The 23,542-nt window shown below is 34.6% G+C and overlaps 1 pseudogene; it reads left to right on the forward strand.

Moving 5' to 3' along the window:
• The first annotated feature begins 5,950 nt into the window (after nt 1-5,950).
• LOC149233689 (cell division cycle 20.1, cofactor of APC complex pseudogene) lies at nt 5,951-6,861 on the forward strand (annotated as a pseudogene).
• The last annotated feature ends 16,681 nt before the right edge of the window (nt 6,862-23,542 follow it).

Raw genomic sequence — 23,542 nt, forward strand, 5'->3', positions numbered from 1 at the left:
GTTTTTCCAAATGAAATGTACAAAACACCCAGGTGGGCACTAATGCTATATTAACTACAAAATTTTTGAATAAAGGATAGGTGCTTGCACCCTTCCAAATAGGATCTACTATGTTCTTGTAAGCTTCAAGCCATTTTGACTCCAGAATAAGTTATTCGTTCCATTTTTGCTCCGATTCATAAAAAATTACCCTACTCTCTATTGGAGAGACTTGTGCCAATTGAAACACATTCATCCTCACTGTTTGGGCGCTGAAGTAATCCTGAATTACGAACGAAATACTACTGTTGGTTCCATAGGGTCTTGGCAGTTTCCATTAAGATTTCTCTGCGAAGTTTTTTTAAAGCAATTTTTGTCTTGTTTTCCTATATGTACCATTTTATTTCCTAAAGGAATAGCGATGGTACTGTTTTTTCTTTTTGAAAAAAAATAAAAAATAAATAAACAATAGATATACGAGGTTGTGGGCAGGTAGCATAAGAACTATTACAAAATACAAGGGAGCTATCCCATCATCACCTCACGAATCGAGAAGAAGGTTCCAGTATCTAGTAGGGTTGAACCCTCTAGAAGACCAAAGAGGTAAGTACAATTTCAGTCTAGCAGAACCCATAACTCTTGGAAAGAATTCAGAATGGAACCAACCCAGGTTACAGCATCTCTTCCATCTCTCAACTGATTGTACTCTGTCACACTAGCATATCTTGCAAAAAAACAATTACCTTTAAATGGTTTTTTTAATATTCCTTAGCCTCTGTTACCTTAACATTTCTTGCAAAAAAACAATTATATTAAGTGGTCCTTTTAATAGTCCTTATGAATATTGTAATATTACTTAATACTTTCATAGTATAGATGTACATTATGCCAATAATTTTTAACTTCTCTTCCCACATGCTCTGCTATATGCACTACCCCATCAAAACACTGCATCTTATTACAACTGTTAGGAAAAATAAGGAGATAAACAAACCTAATACCAAGTGGAAGCAGATCTCAACGCACAAGCCCAACTAAAATTTAAATTGAAGAAACCAACAGCTAACACTTCACTGGAATTAGCTTAGTCATCGCCCTGCAAAGGCCAATTTTTATCACTCTTTTGCTGCTACACTGGAGAGAAAGAACAAGTGTAAATATTTGTTTTCAAAATTTGACTGACGACACCTGGAGGCAAACCTTCACTGATGGCTGAATCGTAATCTGTTTGTGCTTTTTAGATAGTGTTCTGTCTTCTGTCAAAAGGATTACCAAGGAAAGAGTGGGGCATCATTCAAACTATCAGTTTTGGTGTGGGTCCTCCAAGCTCTCTCCAACAAGAATTTGCAGGAATTAGTGGCCAGTTATTTTTATTATCAATTAATATGGTTGAATTTTATGTGTACTATAATCAAACAAATTGATTAGCAACATGTGCTGAGTTTCAGCTGACCTTGGTTTAATCAAACAGACTTGATTTAATTAAATATGCCTAGACTTATCATCACCCAAGACATTTATATCTTATGAGAAACTACAACAAATCACAAGGCCACAAGGGAAAAGAGAAACTACAAAAAATCACAAGGTCGTGATGAGAAATAGAAATTACAAGAAATCAGAAGGCCGATAGAAAAGGCATAACACTATAGTGTGACTAAACAACAAATTCAAACTAACCCCTGACCAAAGAGGTAGGTACAATTTCAGTCTAGCAGAAGAACCCATAAATCTTGGAAAGAATGCAGAATGGAACCAACCCAGGTTACAGCATCTCTTCCATCTCTGAACTAATTGTCCTCTACCACACTAGCATCTCTTGCAAACAAACAATTACCTTAAATGGTCTTTTTAATAGTCCTTAGCCTCTGTTACCTTAGCATTTCTTGCAAACAAACAATTATCTTAAGTGGTCCTTTTAATAGTCCTTATGAATATTGTAATATTACTTAATACTTTCATAGTATAGTTGTACAGTATGCCAATAATTTTTAACTTGTCTTTTCACATGCTCTGATTCGTGCACTACCCCATCAAAACACTACATATTATTACAACTGTAAGGAAAAATAAGGAGGTAAACAAACCTAATACCAAGTGGAAGCAGATCTCAACTCACAAGCCCAACTAAAATTTAAATTGAAGAAACCAATAGCTAAGACTTCACTGGAATTAGGTCAGTCATCACCCTGCAAAGGCCAATTTTCATCACTCTTTTGCTGCTACACTGGGGAGAAGGAACAGGTGTAAATATTTATTTTCAAAATTTTACAGAGTACACCTAGAGACAAACCTTCACTGATGGCTGAATCGTAATCTATTTGTGCTTTTCAGACAGTGTTCTCTCTTCTGTCAAAAGGATTACAAAGGAAAGAGTGGGGCATCATTCAAACTATCAGTTTTGGTGTGGGTCCTCCAAGCTTTCTCCAACAAGAATTTGCAGGAATTAGTGGCCAGTTATTTTTATTATCAATGAATCTGGGTGAATTTTATGTGTGCTATAATCAAACAGATTGATTGGCAACATGTGCTGAGTTTCAGCTGACCTTGGTTTAATCAAACAGACTTGATTAAATTAAACATGCCTAGATTTATCATCACCCAAGACATTTACAACTTATGAGAAACTACAACAAATCACAAGGCCACAAGGGAAAAGAGAAACTACAAAAAATCACAAGGCCATGATGAGAAATAGAAATTACAAGAAATCACAAGGCCGATAGAAAAGGCATAACACAACATCTCTTCCATCTCTCAACTGATTGTCCTCTGTCACACTAGCATATCTTGCAAAAAAACAATTACCTTTAAATGGTCTTTTTAATATTCCTTAGCCTCTGTTACCTTAGCATTTCTTGCAAAAAAACAATTATATTAAGTGGTCCTTTTAATAGTCCTTATGAATATTGTAATATTACTTAATACTTTCATAGTATAGATGTACAGTATGCCAATAATTTTTAACTTCTCTTCCCACATGCTCTGCTATATGCACTACCCCATCAAAACACTGCATCTTATTACAACTGTTAGGAAAAATAAGGAGATAAACAAACCTAATACCAAGTGGAAGCAGATCTCAACGCACAAGCCCAACTAAAATTTAAATTGAAGAAACCAACAGCTAACACTTCACTGGAATTAGCTCAGTCATCGCCCTTCAAAGGCCAATTTTCATCACTCTTTTGCTGCTACACTGGAGAGAAAGAATAGGTGTAAATATTTGTTTTCAAAATTTGACTGATGACACCTGGAGGCAAACCTTCACTGATGGCTGAATCGTAATCTGTTTGTGGTTTTCAGATGGTGTTCTCTCTTCTGTCAAAAGGATTACCAAGGAAAGAGTGGGGCATCATTCAAACTATCAGTTTTGGTGTGGGTCCTCCAAGCTCTCTCCAACAAGAGTTTGCAGGTATTAGTGGCCAGTTATTTTTATTATCAATTAATATGGCTGAATTTTATGTGTACTATAATCAAACAAATTGATTAGCAACATGTGCTAAGTTTCAGCTGACCTTGGTTTAATCAAACAGACTTGATTTAATTAAATATGCCTAGACTTATCATCACCCAAGACATTTATATCTTATGAGAAACTACCACAAATCACAAGGCCACAAGGGAAAAGAGAAACTACAAAAAATCACAAGGCCATGATGAGAAATAGAAATTACAAGAAATCAGAAGGCCAATAGAAAAGGCATAACACTATAGTGTGACTAAACAACAAATTCAAACTAACCCGTGACTAAAGAGGTAGGTACAATTTCAGTCTAGCAGAAGAACCCATAAATCTTGGAAAGAATGCAGAATGGAACCAACCTAGGTTACAACATCTCTTCCATCTCTGAATTGATTGTCCTCTGCCACACTAGCATCTCTTGCAAACAAACAATTACCTTAAATGGTCTTTTTAATAGTCCTTAGCCTCTGTTACCTTAGCATTTCTTGCAAACAAACAATTATCTTAAGTGGTCCTTTTAATAGTCCTTATGAATATTGTAATATTACTTAATACTTTCATAGTATAGTTGTACAGTATGCCAATAATTTTTAACTTGTCTTCCCACATGCTCTGATATGTGCACTACCCCATCAAAACACTGCATATTATTACAACTGTAAGGAAAAATAAGGAGATAAACAAACCTAATACCAAGTGGAAGCAGATCTCAACGCACAAGCCCAACTAAAATTTAAATTGAAGAAACCAATAGCTAACACTTCACTGGAATTAGGTCAGTCATCGCCCTGCAAAGGCCAATTTTCATCACTCTTTTGCTGCTACACTGGGGAGAAAGAACAGGTGTAAATATTTGTTTTCAAAATTTTACAGAGGACACCTAGAGACAAACCTTCACTGATGGCTGAATCGTAATCTGTTTGTGCTTTTCAGACAGTGTTCTCTTTTCTGTCAAAAGGATTACAAAGGAAAGAGTGGGGCATCATTCAAACTATTAGTTTTGGTGTGGGTCCTCCAAGCTTTCTCCAACAAGAATTTGCAGGAATTAGTGGCCAGTTATTTTTATTATCAATGAATCTGGGTGAATTTTATGTGTGCTATAATAAAAAAGATTGATTGGTAACATGTGCTGAGTTTCAGCTGACCTTGGTTTAATCAAACAGACTTGATTAAATTAAACATGCCTATATTTATCATCACCCAAGACATTTACAACTTATGAGAAACTACAAGAAATCACAAGGCCATGATGAGAAATAGAAATTACAAGAAATCACAAGGCCGATAGAAAAGGCATAACACTAGAGTGTGACTAAACAACAAATTCAAAGTAACCCCTGACAGGCACAGATAGTAATGACTTAAAAATTAAGAGTGGTGTGTGTTGTAAAATTGTAAGTCCAAGCTTTTATCTAGTGAATAGGAGATTACCCTCCTTGTATTTGTTGTAAGAAGGAAAGGCATGGAGGCTACTTGCATATAATTCGATTTCCTTACTAATTAAAATAGACCAGAGCATCTGTATTATTTATTTAACACCTGTAGGTGCCCATGTATTTTTTCCTCCATCTTTGCATCAATGTATGCTGTCGTGAATTGGGAAAGACTCTGCTTCACTGTTCGCTTTTATGAACTCGGAAAGTTGTAGTAGGGCCTGAGGAGGATGTTTTTATCCTACAACAGTATTTTTTATGATAAACTCATCACCTAACTCTATTTTGGGGCCTGTACATTAGGCCATACATCAGTCCTCATGTCCGTACACAATAGTTATATGAATACAAAATCCTTCACCATTCAGCTTAGATAAGGTTCAGACAGCCATGAGCCCCCTGTTAGCAGTGCAACAGGGAATTTTGCTATGTACACTAAATAAGATATGACGAACCATTGGCCTTATTTACCAGCATTCTGATAGAACATAAGTTTAAATACTGAAATAAAATCGCAGTCCACAATAGGTCTTGCCATAACATATCAACAAAATTTGCCACAAGGCATATAGCTTATATTACTACCAATGGAATCCAACACCGAAAATCTAGTATACGATACTTGAGATTCAACCTCAAAAAGGAATTTACGATAGTTCCCAACTCAGAAAACATCAGATAAATAGACAATTTAATAAGTATAAAAATCCTATAGTCACTGCAGATTCTTGCAAAAAAGTTCAAAATACCCGGTTGGGCATTAATATCATAATCAACACAAGAACTTTGAAGAAAGGACTGGTACCTACAAGGCTCAAGGCAGAAAACTGATTTATTCTACGCAGAACACTGATTTAACCTGTACCTGCTATAAAAAACCCACAACAAAACACTCGACTAAGATTATAACCGTGGAAGCAAAATGAGAGAGAAAGGGATCAGAAAACCCAGTATTGAGAGCGCTAACCACTGAACAAATTTTGAGCACCTGAACGAAAAATTTCTGAACGGAAAAATGGAGCTGTAAACTGGGTATAGAAAAATGGAGTTGTAAATAGGGTATACTGAATAACCCAGAGCTAAATTCATTATTAGGCAGCAAAGCAGGATAAAATTGCAGTTAAGAGCATTGAAAGGTCATCATGCACGTGTTGGTGCCCTTGCTTGGAATGGTCCTATTCTTACGATAGGAGGACGGGATGGGATCATAATCAATCATGATGTTCGTATGCGAGAGCACATTATTCAAACATACAGAGGGCATGGCCAGGAAGTTTGTGGATTGAAATGGTCTCTTTCTGGCCAACAACTTGCAAGTGGGAGGAATGACAATCTACTGTACATTTGGGATCAGAGCATGGCATCCCATAATTCTACCTCTCAATATGTCCACCGCTTAGATGAACACTGTGCAACAGTCAAGGCCTTGGCATGGTGCCCCTTCCAAAGCAATCTTTTAGCATCTGGTGGAGGGAGTGCAGACAGGTCTATAAAGTTTTGGAATACTCACAGAGGTGCCTGCCTAAATACCGTAGACACTCATTCCCAACTTTGTTCATTACTCTGGAATAGGCATGAACGTGAGTTACTGAGTTCACATGGATTTAGTCAGAACTAGTTAACCTTATGGAAGTACCCATATATGGTGAAGATTGCTGAACTTACAGGTCATACTTCTCGAGTTCTTCATCTGGCACAGGTATGGAAATTGATTTATTTTTATGAGTACTTATGCATTCATCTTTCGTTTTATGAATGGATTTGTCCTCATGATCCTTCTTATGCCTTACCTCTTCAGAGCCCTAATGGGTACATAGTTGCATCAGCTGCAGCAGATGAAACACTCAAGTTTTGGCAAGTATTTGGAGTTCCTGATACCTCAAAAAGGGCGAAGAGTAAAGATGAAAATGGAGCTTTCAGCAAGTGTCATACTTACATCCGCTAATAAGCATCTTTCTATATTTATGAAATGAGGATATTTAACTCAAGGTAGTAATTAAATGTTCTGTTTTCTATTTCACATAGCTCTTCTGCAGGTTGTTGGATTGCCATGGAGCATGTTCCACTTTATTCAATGTAATATGCTACAGTTTCTTCTGTCTTTCTTCTCGTATAGCATGAACTTTGAATTTATCTGTTGTGAAACCTGATGGAACAATGTTGCAACAGCTTTTTGAGAGAAGAACCACTCCTTCAGCTGCATCGTAAAAATTAAAATGGTTTTGGCAAGTCTTTGGAGCCCCATATTCTTCAATGAAGGTTTTGAAAATGATACATTATGAGTGTCAGCAAGTATGTCATTCACATCAACAAAGAAACCTCCTCCTCCACTCATGGAATGATTAACATTCTACAAAAAGCCTTCACGCCTCTACTCAATCTTATAGGTAATTCTTGAATGATTTATCTTCTTCATTTTGCTATGACGCACTTATTATGTAATTTCTTACCTGAGATAAATTCTATATCTATATTGCTATAGAATTTTAGTTCTGTATCTATATTGCTATCTCATTTGTATAATTTTTTTGTAATATTTTACATTGTACCGTAGTTCAGTTCCTTAGGCTTGCAAAATTCATCTCTCACATATATTCATTCAAGAGATCAGTAAAGCATTTTTTAATAGACATTAATCAGAAAAATAGTCACATACATAGGTGCTTGAAACTTGAAAGAACTCCATGAATTACCCTGACTTGTGGCTACAACTCTCAACCTTACAAAAATATTGACTGCGACAGAAGAACTGAAAAACTGACTAAAGACCTCCATGCATACCAGGTATTGATGATATAGCCATGAATGAGTAGACACTAAATTGAGAGCTTCTAATGTGCTGCTAGGACAAGCGATATTCATCATCATTCGCTGTGCCCCTGTTGCAAGATCCTGTCTCATGGAACTGTTGGTCTGATCAGTTATCTTTGTCCTCTGACACCTTACATATTTTGAATGTTTGTTAAAGTTGTTCAGGCTCATTGGTTCGATGATCTATCATATCATTCCTCCCATTTGCTGGTATCTATTATTGGTCTGTTGGACTGATCAACCATATTTATCTTTTTTTATTAAAACAACCATATTTATCCTATATTCATCTGCTTCCCAAATTAGTTTAAGTTGTGGCTTTTTTGTTTTGTCTAATTTCCATCCGGTGCCTGTGCTTTGATTTGAAACTTCGTTGTTTGTGTTAATTGTTGTGACTGCTTTCTCTGGGACCCTTGTCAGGTTTTGGCCTCTCATATTGTCTGCCCCACTAACTGATATTTTTGCTAGTACTAAAATTTAACATACCCACATGTGTTTTCCAATACCTTTCTTTATGCCAAATAGTGTGGGTTTCAGTGCCAATAAAGTAGATTAAGTTCCATCATGGTTTCATCTATTTATTGCCACTTTCCAGTACATTTTGGTAATGAATTCATTTATTGATGAGTAAGAAATAACCAGATGAAAACCTTGTTTTCCCTATTCGTAAAGTTCTAAGGTAATTGAAAGGAGATACTTGTCAGGTTTCTTAAATTTAATGTGGCAGCATTTAGTCACTTAGTTTTATTCAGAGTTTGCAGATGATCTGTAATTTATTATGCATGGTTGATTGGTACTTAGCAAGTTAGCACTGCATTTGCCATATGTCTAACAAATGATTTTTGAAATTTTCATCCTTTTAGTCAACAATAAAGGGGATAATGAGGTATCAACAATGAATTCTGTTAAGGATCAATGGAAATCATTAAGATGAAATTCTAGTTTTGCCTCTTTTTAAAGGTACCTCCTTAGGCTATTTAAATGATATACTATCAGGTATTTTAAGCTAATGTAGAAGAATTCAGTTAATCACAGAGGCTGAGTTTTCAGCTACTGTCTAATTTGTTATGCATGGTTATTTGACACTTAAGACAGCCATTTAATATGTGTCTAATGCTGATGAATTGCTTCTATTACTCAGTAATAATTGTTTTATTGAAGTGCATCCTTCTGAATCAAAATCCTAGGCAAGGCATAAGGAACATGGGATCGTGCCAACATTCTAAGATGCACATGGATGGGTTCAAACTCTCAACAGAAGAATCATACAGAGAAGACTAGCATGGTCCCTCCATTGCATTTTGTATTATGGTGTGCTTGTTTGTTGGTTCTGTACTTAGCTAATTGCACTACAATTTTGCAGCACATTTGACTTTTTAAGTAGCCCTTGTTGATACATCTATGTGTCATTTTTATATTATTTTATCATTTATGGCATGAGTTGCCTTGCAACTTCAAGTTCTTGTATTGCATTCTTCTGTCACTGTTACTTGATTGTAGCTCTTCGTTTCTAGCATGAATGATCAATATTTATTGATGTTTGTCACATTATTTTTCTTGGCATTTATAAATGCCAATAGTAGAGTGGACATTTTTCCACCCTTCAACTTGACTGTTGGAAATCAACTTGACGCTCTTCTACAATTAGTGTTTTAGAAATTGGCAATTACCAAGTGATCCATAAACGGTAGGCCTGCCTGTCTGTCTCGCCAACATGGGTCCTTCTCTGTGGAATTAAAAATGTACGTCTTTGCAATCACTATAAAACTGAGTTCAAGCTTCTTCCAGATCATCCCGTGATGAATAGCTCTGTTCCAGATCTGGTTTCAAGGCTACTTTTATTTGTTTATGGATTGAAATTTAAGGAAAATATGGGATTACTGTGTAGCATACGAATGGGATGCATCCAAGCATTGAAATTTCAGAAGTTGGGTTTATTGTGCATATGAAATGGCATGTGTTCATGCTTTTGAAATTTTACTCAAAGAAAAGAAAAGATGGATTTGGTATTGCACATGAATGAGATGTATTCTTCGTATATGCTTGGCCATCTATAGAGGTTTCTTGATTTTGGGTAATTAACTTAACCTCTTGATTTTGGGTAATTAACTTACTCTAAAATGAAATAAGACATTCAATGTGCTCCTCATCACCAACGGTGGAGCAGGCGACGTTGATAGCTGTAATCCAGATTGCCTAAAAAATTTGCAAAATTTTCTTAAAATTATGCCAGAATTTCTATTATTCCTAGGGAAACCCTGGCCTCGTTAGACTACGGCATTGTGGATATTACAAAGTGCACTTCTATGGCCTCTGCTTTTTTATTTGGCTTGGGATTCTAAATCAAGTGTGCAACGGAGTTCTTCCAAAAGGGTTGGATTTTCCATTCCTGGATAGTTTAACTTAACATTGTGCTAGGTAAGTGTGCAATAGAGTTCTTCCAAAAGGGTTGGGTCATCCATTCTTGGATAATTTAACATCGTGCCCAGTTCTCTCGAAGATTCAGGTTTTAAAGGCAGATTCTATTGTTTATCCAGTGCAGCTTCATAGTTTTAGTTCCGTTTCTAAGGTGTCTTTCCACCTAATTTTATAAGTTCAGACTATGCCATGCTTCCTCTTTCCTTCGGCTGTCAAGCCCTAGGCTTTGTAATTTTCTTTGATTGCTTGAGCCTTGTCCTGAGAATAAGAGGGAAAACCTCTTTATATCTATTTGGCATGTACGAGAAAGGAAGGGTTTACATGAGTGAGAACATAACCAAAATAGAAACTCATCTGTGTCTACATTAGCCCAAGAAGGAGATGCAGAATCTTAAGAGCAACTGCAGCAAGAAGAAGCATAAGTTTATGGTATGTTTTTTGGCTCTACAATCTAACAGCTCCACAATTAATCAAACTCACCTCAGAAACATATTTGCACAAAAACCGAGAAGAAACAACCTATAGGAAAAACTTTATAGCCTGCTATATGGTCTGTTGTAGTACAACATACTGCTGTACAGATCTGTACAACCAAGGTATTAAAATCTTAAAGGCTATCAATCTGATCTCTAGAAAGCAAATTAGTCCAACCATTAGGAGGCCAATTTTGTTACAGGGCAGAAATATATATTGGAGAAATTCATATCATGCCATTGTAAATATGGCTAGAATATCATGCATGAAAGCTTTAAAAGCCACTTCCAAACCACAACAGGGGGATTGGCTCTGGCCACCCCAGTTTTGTAATAAATTTTTTAGATCAGTAATAAGTATTAAGAACATCTTTTAATTACCAAAATAAAACAAGTTCGTATAATTTCAACAAAGGGATATGCCATTTTGGAAACATACCCTATAACATCACATAGGTCACAATCAAAAGCTGAAGATGGTCCATGAGGCATGCCATTAAATCCACCAGCAATGATGGCATTGCACAAAGGAAGTTTGTGCAAGGAGGCTATCACATCAACCCAGGAACTTGCACTCCAAAGCCAGCTTCCAATTGGTAAAGCTTTCTGTGCCAGCAATGCTTTATGAACCGTCTCAAATACTGAGATTCAAACTTATTGATGCCTTATTGGATTAATTCGTACATTCTTTCTACAAAGGCAATGATCACTAAATTGAGAATTTATATCAACACAACAATGTGTAGTAGGTAGACATTTTTCCACAGGGAGCAGTTTGTGTAAAATGGATCTTAACATGTCAATTAAGGTTCTCGCACCTTTTTCCACAAAACATACGCAATCATCACTACATTGAGATTTAATTTCAATACAACAATGTGTCACCAGAGCAAGGTTGAGTTTGGTTTAGGGCTTGGTCTAAGGCCAATAAAGGAGATCGAGCCATGTTGATGTAACCCTTGAAGGAGGTTGAGTGCCTCAGCATGTGTGAATAGAGTGCACAAGGGCAAGATTGAAGGGTTGACATGAGTGAGAACAGAACCAAAATAGCAACTCATATGTGTCTACATTAGCCCAAGAAGGAGATGCAGAATCTTAAGAGTAACTGCAGCAAGAAGAAGCATAAGTTTATGGTATGTTTTTTGGCTCTACAATCTAGCAGCTCCACAATTAATCAAACTCACCTCAGAAACAGATCTGCACAAAAATCGAGAAGAAACAACCTACAGGGAAAACTGTATAGCCTGCTATATGGTCTGTTGTAGTACACCATACTGTTGTACAGATCGAAGGTTGGGAAACACTATGAGCTCTCTATCACAGTACTTGGACCGCAGTTCTGTCCCGCCTTCCCACTCCTAGACTGTTTAATGATTAGCTTCTGCTGCTTATGAATCTCCGCGCTGATTTCCATTTCTGACTCTGATTTCTTTCTTGACAGGTAATTCGAATTGGGTATGGGATGTTACACCATACTAATTCCCTGAATGCTTTTCAAAAGATGCAGAAATGTCCACAAGGTGTCGGGTGGTGTTGACTTCATGGGCAGCAAAGCGTTGTACTAATTCCATTAATGGCTTTCACAAATGCAGAAATCTCCACAATGTTTGAGAGATGGATATAAAAAAATACTACGCCTCCTGGGATTGACTTAATGGACAACAATACTATGTGCAGCGACGCCGATGGCTATGCAACAAGTAATCAATAAAACCGTTGAATTGCGAATCAATTTTACAGAAATATTCTTCAACCAGTGGCTCTCACCAGGCCTCTCCGAGTTGCAATCTACCTAGATTTAATTCACAAAGGCATAAATTCCATTCGCATAGATCCTTTGCTGCCAATCTCACTGTTGGATCTGGGCGATGACCATCTCATCTCCGTGATAGAAAATGCCAACAATGGTCAAATAGTGGCCATTGGGAGTGACACTACTGGAGCAAAGGTGGCAGATTTTGGCAAATTCTTCGGAGAGATATCAAAAGCAGATTTGATTACAGTGGGGCATGCATCTTGCAACGCAGGAACAGCAACTGTCAACAGTAGTTATTTTGCAATAGGAGCACTGATGGTTGCTGGGGTTCTTGACAGGGCAGCCAAAGCTGCTGCTAATTTTGGTAATAGGAATAATGCAGCAAAGAAGTAGACTTGAAGTATTATGGCATTACCAAGTTAGAACTATAATGTAGTGGTGTTGGCCTTCAGGTTTATCTATCTCATAATTAAGTATGTATGTAATGTTGTAAGTTCTTGTCCATAACGACATGTGAATGTGTAAGAAAATGCTAAAAATATTTGAAAGCATCTTCTGTAATCATGACCATGCAGCTATGTGGGGTAGAGTCAAAGTCGTTGGTGGGAATGTGTGATATTGTGTAGAATCAAAGTCATTGGTGAGAATATGTGATATTGTGGAATATCTATGACTTGCAAATAATATGTCATAAATAAGGATGGTTCAAATGGCAAGATCACATAGATTAAGGATTCTCTTTAAATTATTTAGGTAGTGTAAATGAAATTTATTAAATAAATTGGTTTCAAATATATGTAATGGAAATGAAATTTAAGAAACAAGGAAAATAAAACCATGCAAATATCACCCCTGTGGATTCATCTATCAAAGGTAAGCATTTTCTTCAATGACTATGCTATGCTTGCAGGGTGTTATACAATTATTTTTGATTGCATATTCTTTATCAAAGTATTCTTTTGTTGTATTTGTGTTCTTCAATTTATGCCTTACGGCGTTTCCTTTGCAACATCTGGTGCAAATGCTAGTTTATATTACTTCTAGAATCAACTTCTTTGTGTGGAAGTAGGCAGAGCCAGAAAGGTGAAAGTGAATAGAGAAATAGGAAGATCTAGAAAGGTCAAAGTGAACAGAGAAAGAGGCAGAGCCAAAAAGGTGAAAGTGAATAGAGAAAGAAACACATAAATGTGAAAGTTAATAGGAGAAAAAGTTAGTGAGTATCAAGTGGATGGAAATTGTATCAAAATTGTGATTAAAAAAAATATTTCTCATTTCTTTTATTACATTTAAGAAAAATAAAATGGTTAAAGAAAGGTGAAATGAGAAAGTAAAAGTAAAAGTGGCTAATTCTGAAATTAATTAACTTGAAGTTAAAAGTGGTGGAAATATTTCAAGACAAGTTTGTTTTGATTTGAAATGAGTTTTAGAGAAAAAAAGGGGGAAACAATGATATTTGAACCTAGTTCTCTCTTGAATCATTTTTGAAGCCCACCTTCCAATCAATAAGCCAATTTTTATTTAAAACAAAAGGAGAAATAGATTTATATTTTCTTTTAGAGGAGTACTTCATATATTTGAAAATTTGAAAAGGATTTGTTTGAAGAATCTTTTGGTTGTTTGGTATATGAAATAATTGACTATGTGAGTTCATGTGTTTGTCAAGTGAAGTTTAAGTTTTACAATTTTTTAGTATAAAATCAAGGAAAGAAAAAGCATTGTGGTTAAAAGAGCTCATTTGGTATGTTAAAGATCACAAGGTCACAAGTTAAAATCTTTGTGAAAAAAAAATTGGAAGGTATTTTTCTGGAAGTTATCATAAGAACATGACATTTTGTCTGCAACAATTTCACTTTTATTTGAGCATGTCATTATTTGTTATCTAATAATTTTTTGTTGAAATTACTTTGTAAAACAGGTGTATTTTCAGTTGAAACTGACACCCATGGCTCAAATTAAAAATGTGTTGAAAATCTTAAACAATCTCATTAGTTCTACTGCTGACGGAAGTGTAAATGTCAGCAAGGAAGGTCTTGTTGATATTAGAGTTTGTTTACATTATGCATTGGAGAAAGTTTAATTTCTCCAGATCGAGTCTCAAGTACAGTGATATGATCCTAATTCCAAACAGCAATCGGCGAGTAATGAAGTCACATTAGGAGAAAGTTTAGACGTAGTCGAAAGTCATGTTTAGGAAAGTGTATGCAAGAGTTATTTGCATACAGATGTGCAACCTATCATTCCCAAAAAAATTATAAGGTCGTGGGAAGAAATTACACATAACAAAGACATAACTGGTTTGGGTTATAACAAAGATGTCCTGGATGTATTTTTGCACATTCTTGATTTTTCTAAACCTATACAATTTCGAATTGTTGACAGTGTAACAAAGTTGGACGTATGAGAGATCAATGTTTTTATCTTCACCCGTCTGAGCATTATGGAAAATGAAATCACCACTCAAACAGATGTTCCAGAAAGAAGACTACTACAAGAGAGAAACTAAGTTTCGAATGGATTGCTTCTTGGGATTAGTTGAAAACAGCAAAGAAGGTTTGCAAGTCATACCACAAAACATGTTCGCGAGTGTTGACAAGCCTTGCAGTGATGAGGAATACTTCTCACCCTGTATCTGACAAGGGGGGAATTGTTGATAGTTTGCTACAGGTTCGAAGATGTCAAGCAAGCCTGATTCAAATATCCACTGAGCCACAACATGTACTAGTTAGAGCTAGAGTTGTAGCCAAAGAGACTTCGGTTTTTTGTTGAACAATTGTTTGTGAATGAGAACTTCCAGATTCAGAATTGTTTGAGGAACTATATTGATGGTTCCAAAGTTGATATTTTTTATTAGTCTGAGAACTGCTATGAAGGTTCCAGACATGGGTATCATTTGTGGTTTTCTCTTAAAAACCACCATGTTCGGTTTGTGGTTATCCTTAAAAATCAATTCTGGGAGACATTCATCTCTTGGCATTTTTGCATTTTGAGCTCTCATTCATGGACTTTGGCACATCCCTTCGGATTAAGGGGGGATGTTAGACATCTAATCCTCGGGGTTAAAGATTGGGTTAGTTTGTATTATGATAAGTGGTTATTAGAATCCAAGAAAACTCAAAAACTGAAACAATAGTTTCTTGTATGTATTTATATGAACATCATGTACATCATTCTTTGAGATCAATTAATATATGTTTGTATTTGGTTTCCAATTTATGTGTAACAAAATCTTATATCAATTTTATAGAGAAATAAAATAGTTAGCTGTTAAAGGTTCAAAAAAACAAAAGAATAATTATATATACATTGTATAAAGCAATTGAAAATATATATATATATATAGATATAGATATAGATATAGATATAGATATAGATATAGATATAGATATATATATCTATATCTATATCTATATCTATATCTATATCTATATCTATATCTATATCTATATCTATATCTATATCTATATCTATATATATATATATATATATATCTATATATATATATATATATATATATATATATATATATATAGATATATTACTATTTATGTCCAAGTAAATTTTGAAGATGTTGAATCCATTTTTACATTAAAGATGCAACTTAAACAATGAAAAATTACAAGTGGTTTATATATATCTTAATTACAGATCTATCAAACTTCCAAAGGCATCAAATTTGTGGAGATGCAAACATAGGTTTGCACATCAAGAGATTTGATCCCTCTTGGCTCTGGTTAGATTCGTGGTTAAGATGGATCTATACTGGTAGATTCGGAGTTAAGATGGATCTAGGCTGGTTAATATGCAAAATGGCTTTGTTATAATACTAGGGATTATCAACACCATATCCCCAAAACCATAAGTCACTTCATGATGGTTGTTCATATTATATTTTTTTAATTAATCAATTTAATAGAAAAGGGAAAAAGAACGTAACTACTTTCTAGATAAATTTCAACCTTTGATTTATATATATTATTATGAATATTAAATCTACCCTCCATCTATTTATTAATTATTATTAATAATTATATTAAAATTATATAAAATTCATAATTAAATTAAAATTATTACATCCAAAAATGAACTATATTGATATTGAAATTGGATTTGAGTAATTTCAAATTTTGAAATTATAAATGAGCAAAATTTAATAAAATACATGATCCATATAAATAGTTTTTCAATTTCTTTAATATGCTTGTAGTTTAATTTATTAAAAATTAATTAATGCAACGTGGCACGCGTTATAATTATTTATTAAAAGTTTTGGAACTGTTAATAGTCTTTCAATTTGATACGCATGAATAAAGTTTCCGATCTGTTTTCGTTTTCCTGGGTAGCAGTGGTAGGCCAGCTGTTGCTGTCACCACGTCCTTAGGTTTCATAAAACTACATTTATAAATCGATTCCAACTTAGTAAATGAACATTATAAAAAGGAATCTATAATGCGTAAACCATTGCGTAATAAATAGTTTCGAGTCAAGAATAGGTGGCGAGCGAATTTTATTACGTATTATTTCAACAAATATATTACATAAACAAAACATTAGAAAATTAAAAACTCTTCCACTCAGGGTGTCCGAGAGCATTAGGTTTAACTTAAATATTTCACATATTTTGTTATGAATTAATTTTTTTATGATGAAAAATAAAACTTTTCAGATATATCAACCATATCATTTATTAATGTAATTATGCCAATGTAAACATACTCCAAAATATGTTAGGTTAATGTAAAGAAGAGAAACATGGTAAAATAATGAAAAACATTGAGAAACAAGAAAATGACCAGGGAAGACATGCAAATCCTTTAACCTTACTTTAGATACAAAACAAAACAATCAAATTTATCAACACGAGGGAGCATTTTACACCATCTAATTTATTGAAATTTTACTGTAAGACTGTAATATTTACAGACATCTTATTACAAAATCGGCTTCACACACCGTTGCACAGCCATTGGTTTGGAGGTGGAGATAGAGAAAAATATAATATGTAAGCCTGGCAGGCAAACTAATGTAACCAATATTTGTGAAGCTATAATTATGTCATCTATTTGATTTTGTATTGGCTTAAATCTAATATACTACCCAGCCCATTAACTAATTTATAGCTCCACAAATATTGACTTGGTGACATATTTTGGACTTGCTTAAATCCAATATACTGCCCAGTGCATTAATAAAACTATAGCTCCACAAATATTAATAAAGGCAAACTGAAATAATTCCTAGCATATACTACTCTGTACATTAACTAATGAAACACAGTATAAAAAAATACATAATAACAATATTCAGACTAGACACTGTCAAGGAAACTGACGAAAACACGTTCTAGTAGTTCTTGGCCTGGTGCTGAACGTTCCCGCTACGAATCCTGCTTCGCGACATGATGCCATATTCGTCAAATTCATCTATGGCAGATGGAATATTGTGGCGAGATGCAGCCAGGTTAATCATATTTTCACTGGAATTCATCGTCAACAACTTCAAACAGAGATTTCCAAATGTCATCCAAAATACTGCAACGGCAAAATAAAGCCCAAGGATGGCTGCAACATAATTTCGTGAACTGACCTTTCGGGAGATTGTTCTGCTCCCACAAATCTTGATACATATATTTTCTTTTTTATTTGCTGCTTTTTGTGCAGTGTCCAGGCATCGACTTTCTGGCCCATCTTCTGCACCGTGTGATATTATTGGATGAAGCAGCATCAGCAACACAAGAAAAGTAGAGCTCAAAACTGATTCTGTCATTGATTTCCTACTTAGCTGAACTTCTCTGCAATATCTAAGGCCGTTTTGCCGTTTTGCCTTTGATCAGCTTGCTTGTGGTTACAGGCTAGAGCGATTTGATCTATAAATCCCTACAAATGCCATTCAAGTCAAAGAAAGTGACGTTTAGAAATTGGAGTCCCGCCCACCAACCAACCCACCAACCAGCAGAGTGCTTGAATTTCTCTTTCTGCATTTTTTATAAAATGGACACTTCAACCCTTGATTCGGGCAGCATAAAACTATTTTTGTCTCTGCATGAGTCCACGTGAAATCTGTGGATTTGAGACTTTTGTGATTTATATTGTAGATAAATGTTGTTAGTGATTTTTTTTTTTTAAGATTTGAGACTTTTGTGATCCATATTGTAAATAAATGTCTTTCAGAACTAACCAGTGTGGTTCATCCTCACGACAAGTAATGATTCGAGACTTTTGTGATCCATATTGTAGATAAATGTCTTTCAGAAAACCAACCAATATGGTTCATCCTCACCACAAAGTAATGATTTTTTCTTTTTTAAAAATATATTTAGGTAGTATATATTATACATTTAGGTAGTTATAAGTGAATTAGGTTTATTGTTTTTATTTAATGTAATAATATTCTAGCCATTTGGATAGGCAGTTGGAAAAATAAAAATGAAAAATTATAATTTATGTTTTTATTAATATATAGGATTGAATTTTCTTTTCAAATTTATAATTTTTATTTATGGTATAATCATGTAAAATTTTATGTGTTGGAAAGTGTTATATTATTTTTTATGAAAATTATAATTGATATATAGGTTTAGTATCTATTTTTTGTTATTTTTCATGCATGTAATGTGAGATTGAATTTGTTTTTCAATTTTGTATTTTTTATTTATAGTATGCCCATGTAAAAAATTAGATTTTTAGGAGTATTGAGTTATTTTTTATGCAAGGTATAATTTATGTTTCTATTGATATAGGATTTTAGTTCTTAATTTCTTGTTATTTTTTATTCAAAATATAATGCATATGTTTAAATTAATAGAGATGTTGAATGCCTAATTTCCTTTGAAATATTTCTAGACTTGTAGACAACATATTGTTCTTATGCAAGGATTTATTTCCACTTTATTTCTCAAAAATTAAAATATTAGTTTTATATATATTTAAAAAATTATGAAAGTTATTATAGCTTTGAAATTACAATGCCTTGCATCTATGTAGGATAGAAGGTTCTCATGAAACAATATCTTTTTATGTGTATTTTTGAGGCTATATTGGTGCAATAAATAGTTAATTTTAAAAGGACTTAAAGGCAATCAAAAGTTATAGCAAAAAATAAAAAATGTATGTATTTTAAGATTATGGTATATCGAAAAATAATATATATATATATAGACATGGAATCTATATAGTCAATTCTACATGTGTATGTGTAGTTTCATGATGGATTGTATATCTTATACAAAAGAGCCTGAAGAATAGATATATTGAGAAGTATTCAAAATGTGGAGGTTTTGGTGTATTTTCACTCCAGATCACTAGTTTTTCATTCTGTACCAAAATCCATGGTAATCGAATAATCAAATAATTATGCCTAAGTCTTCACTCCTACACAAAAATAATTGAATAAAATAAAGATGCAAATGCTTTAAATTGCAAATTGATTTTAGACTGTCTGTATATTTCTATAACATTCACATCCATTTTTCCTAGTCATTCACTAGATAAATCTAACAAGAATGTGCCAAAGGAATCTTGTAGGCATCCAATGTCATCAACAACATGTTGATCTAGAAAAATAGATTTTTTAAGTGGATTCTTAGTCTTGTGGTGGAGATAGTAAGAATTATAAGTGTTTGAGCATTGAACATGAGGCTTCAAAACTTGGATATGGTTAACAGAAAAAATCAAAGAGATAGACCCTAAATGAATCTTTTAGGCTTCTAGGGCCAAGAAAAACAATTTGAACCATCACAAATGACCTATCAAGGACATCATTTCCCTCTAACTATATATATAGGAACCACTAACATTTTTTAATATTCAGTATTTGTCCTGAGACCCTCAACATGGTAAGGAAGGAAATAGTCATGTTAGACCTTAAAGGAAGTTTCTTGCCACTAGGGCCAAGAAGGATGCCTCAAACAACCATGCATGACATTTTGAATATATCATTTGACTATTAATATAAATGTTGATGCCATTAGGTGGCTTTAAGCAATAAGTTTGTGTACCAAGGCCTTGTAAATGATCTCAAGAAGATGTTCATACCTTAGGTCCTAAAGAAAAATTTGAGGCATCCAAATCCATGAACAATGCCTTGAAGCACTACACCTTACATTTATATGATCTCTTTAACCTCCAAGAAAGAGCTTTTCACAATTTTTTTATCATTATTTATAGGTATCAGTGCCTTGATATGGTTAGTGGGGGAAACCCAACCCTTTGGTAAAGGCATCCTTTATCAATCCATAAAATTTCATAGATCTTCCAATATACAATTCATCACAACAACTCTACTAAAATATATTAGAAAATTTGAAAAACTACACTATGAGGGTTTATTTCTCCTTATATTTCCTAATATGTTGATTAGTATTTATTGCATATGCATCCAAATTATAATTATGTATAAAATAGAGGTTAATGAAATAAAAATTAAAGTTATAAATTAACACAAGATATAACTTGGAAAATCCTTTCAGGAGGAAACCTAGCTAGAAGGCAAAGCCACTCTACTTTATTTCTCTGAATGAAAAATGGATGCAAGTACAAATAATTAAGACCTATGTCCTATGGGATACTACAATGCACAAGCTCTCTTTATTTTCTCTTCCCCTATCCACTATTTGCTACTCTTCTCATCTGTGGAACAAAATGCACTTGAATAGAATGGAACCCCTTTTCCTCCTAATGGCCTAGTTATAACACGACCCAATAACCAACTAATGGTTAAGTTTGACTCTTGCAACTCTTAAATAGAGTTACAATATAAAAGTTTCTAGTATTCTTCATTATGATCATGTGGCTAACCCCTTTTCCATGAATAACAGGGGTTGGCGTGGCATCCTCTAAAATCTTGGTGATTAAAACAACAAGGCTAACTTTCGAGTAGCATAATGTTTGCATACAAACTCCTATTGAGGCAATTCTTGCACCATTGAAAGGGTATTTGTGTGTATAATAGTTCTAGGGAGTTTTATTCTTAAGTAATAAGGTTTTACCCCCATCAAAATTTCACTTTATTCCTCAAACTACTTCTTAAAGGTTTCAAACCCCAATTCACCAAATTGGGACCTGCCAATAAAAATGGTCATGTGAACTAATTCCTCCACTTTTTCGACTCTAAAATCATCAATATGGATGAAAATTAATTTAATGATCCAATCCAAATCACATGTTGTTCCGTCAAGAACCTATATCTGTTGCATTTCTTATTTATGTTATTTAGTGATATTTTTTCATCAAAAAATACCAAGAAACTACAAGAACAAAAGTGGACACAGATATAGGCTCTCATATAGTGAAAAAAACCCTCCAAGGGGAAAACTGGGAAACTCTTCTCTTCTTAGAATTTGCTTCAAATAAGATACAAAGAACCAATCCCTTAGACTTGTTCCTTATCCTAGTACCAAGTTAGCCTTTCCTCAAGTCCTTCTTTACATCTGCACCAAACTATTGCTTCATGCACCCTTTAACTACCAACTTCGATGCTACTACTTGACCTGCAACTTTGGCCTTGCAGCTTCAGAAGAAACCATAATACAACCTACTTCAAAGACCTACTTAGAGCAAGCCAACTCCCCAAGGTCAACGAGGTATAGAAAAGGGTTTTCCCTTCTGTTACTATCCTATAATTATAGTAGTCATAAAACAAGTTTTATCTTTGAAATTATTTTGGAAAATGTACATAGGTATTGTTATGATCTTGTACAAATTAAGCTATTGGTCTTAGTATAAAATAAAAATTTCATTAGTGAATGTAATTATGTCAATGAGTGTGAAGAATCATGAAAATTGTCATTAATATCCTAAGAGGTCGAGTTAAATGAGTCTAGGATCATGTTTCACCAAAAAATCATGAGTAAGGTCATGGTGTCATGTCTTATCATTATTGACACATATTTGTAAGGTCACTTGCGTCAGTTAGAGTGTCAAATCACAACTTGCCATGACATCACATTGGTATAACAGTTAGGAGGATAATGTTGCACTTCTGGTAGCTACTGTGTTTTATGATTGAGGTTCAAATATTGTCATCATCATTCTTGAAATTTGAATTTAGCCACCTTGGGAGTTCAAATGTTTGGTTAAATTCCAAAAGCACCACAAATCCATTCATTTTTTCCATCTAGAGATCGTTGAACATCAATTAAGGTTCACTACGTAACGGAGGTAGGGGAGGTGTTTTTCTCACATACCAGTTCTACATTTCCAAGTCAGTGGTCAAATTGCTTATCCAGGTGTCAATTCTTCATTTTCTTGAAGCCTTTGTTTTTCGTGTCATTGAAACTACCCCCATGTGTTGAGGAAATTCATTGAAACCCTGAAAACTTATAAATTATTAGCTCGTTGTGTTTCCTAGAGAATACACTGCGCTTTGCCTTTGTGTTGCGTTTTCATGTTCTTACTGTTAGGATATTCCGACACATAGGATATAGTTAAGTTCAACTTGGTCTAGCATAGAGTTAGGTTAGAGTTAGGTAAAGTGTGTTTCTTTACCGTTGTACATATTGTAACTTACAATCCGACGGTCACGATATGTAGTGATCCGACGGTTCACTCTCACCTCGGTATTATCGACACTTGATCCGTGGCTTGACACCCGATTGGTCCATGAGTTCTATTTAAAGCGCATGGAGGGTCATTGTTCGGGTAATCCGTGCATGAGAGAAGCTTATGTAAATTTTCATTCTTTGATTAATAAATTGTCTGTACCCACGTTGGGACAGGCCGTGGACTGTTTCCCTCCTTGCACTCTGAGGGTTTTAACCACGTCAAAAATACTGGTGTATTGATTTGAGATCTGGTTGTGAGCGGTGTCCTTTTGGTATTCTTTCTGAGGAACTTACCCTGTAAATTCCTACATGGTATCAGAGCTATTTGAGGGCCGCGTCCGTTGGTGATCCAAATCTGAAGCCGGTAGAACTGCATGCGGCTGTCGTTTCCTAGATCTGCTGTTTCTGACTGCTTTCGGGCCGAGAGGACTGCTCTGTTGCGTTCGGAGCATCTGTTTCAGTGAGGAACCCCTTTCGTTTCACGCGAAAAGGTTTCCGGTAGCCCTAGCTGCGTCATTTTTCAGATCGGGAGGTATACAGTGTTTTTTTTGCAGTTTACTGTCATTTTCTCTCTGCTTATTTCGGTTTCGGTTTATTTAGCCTTTTTTTTCCCGGACCTTTCATTTCTGCGTATGCTCTTTGCCCTGCGACTCTGTGCGATCTGGGCAA

The sequence above is a fragment of the Pinus tabuliformis genome, chromosome J (genome assembly GCF_031772625.1).
Source record: "Pinus tabuliformis cultivar Carrire ecotype Pingquan chromosome J, CPIR1, whole genome shotgun sequence".
NCBI classification, from domain to species: Eukaryota; Viridiplantae; Streptophyta; class Pinopsida; order Pinales; family Pinaceae; genus Pinus; species Pinus tabuliformis.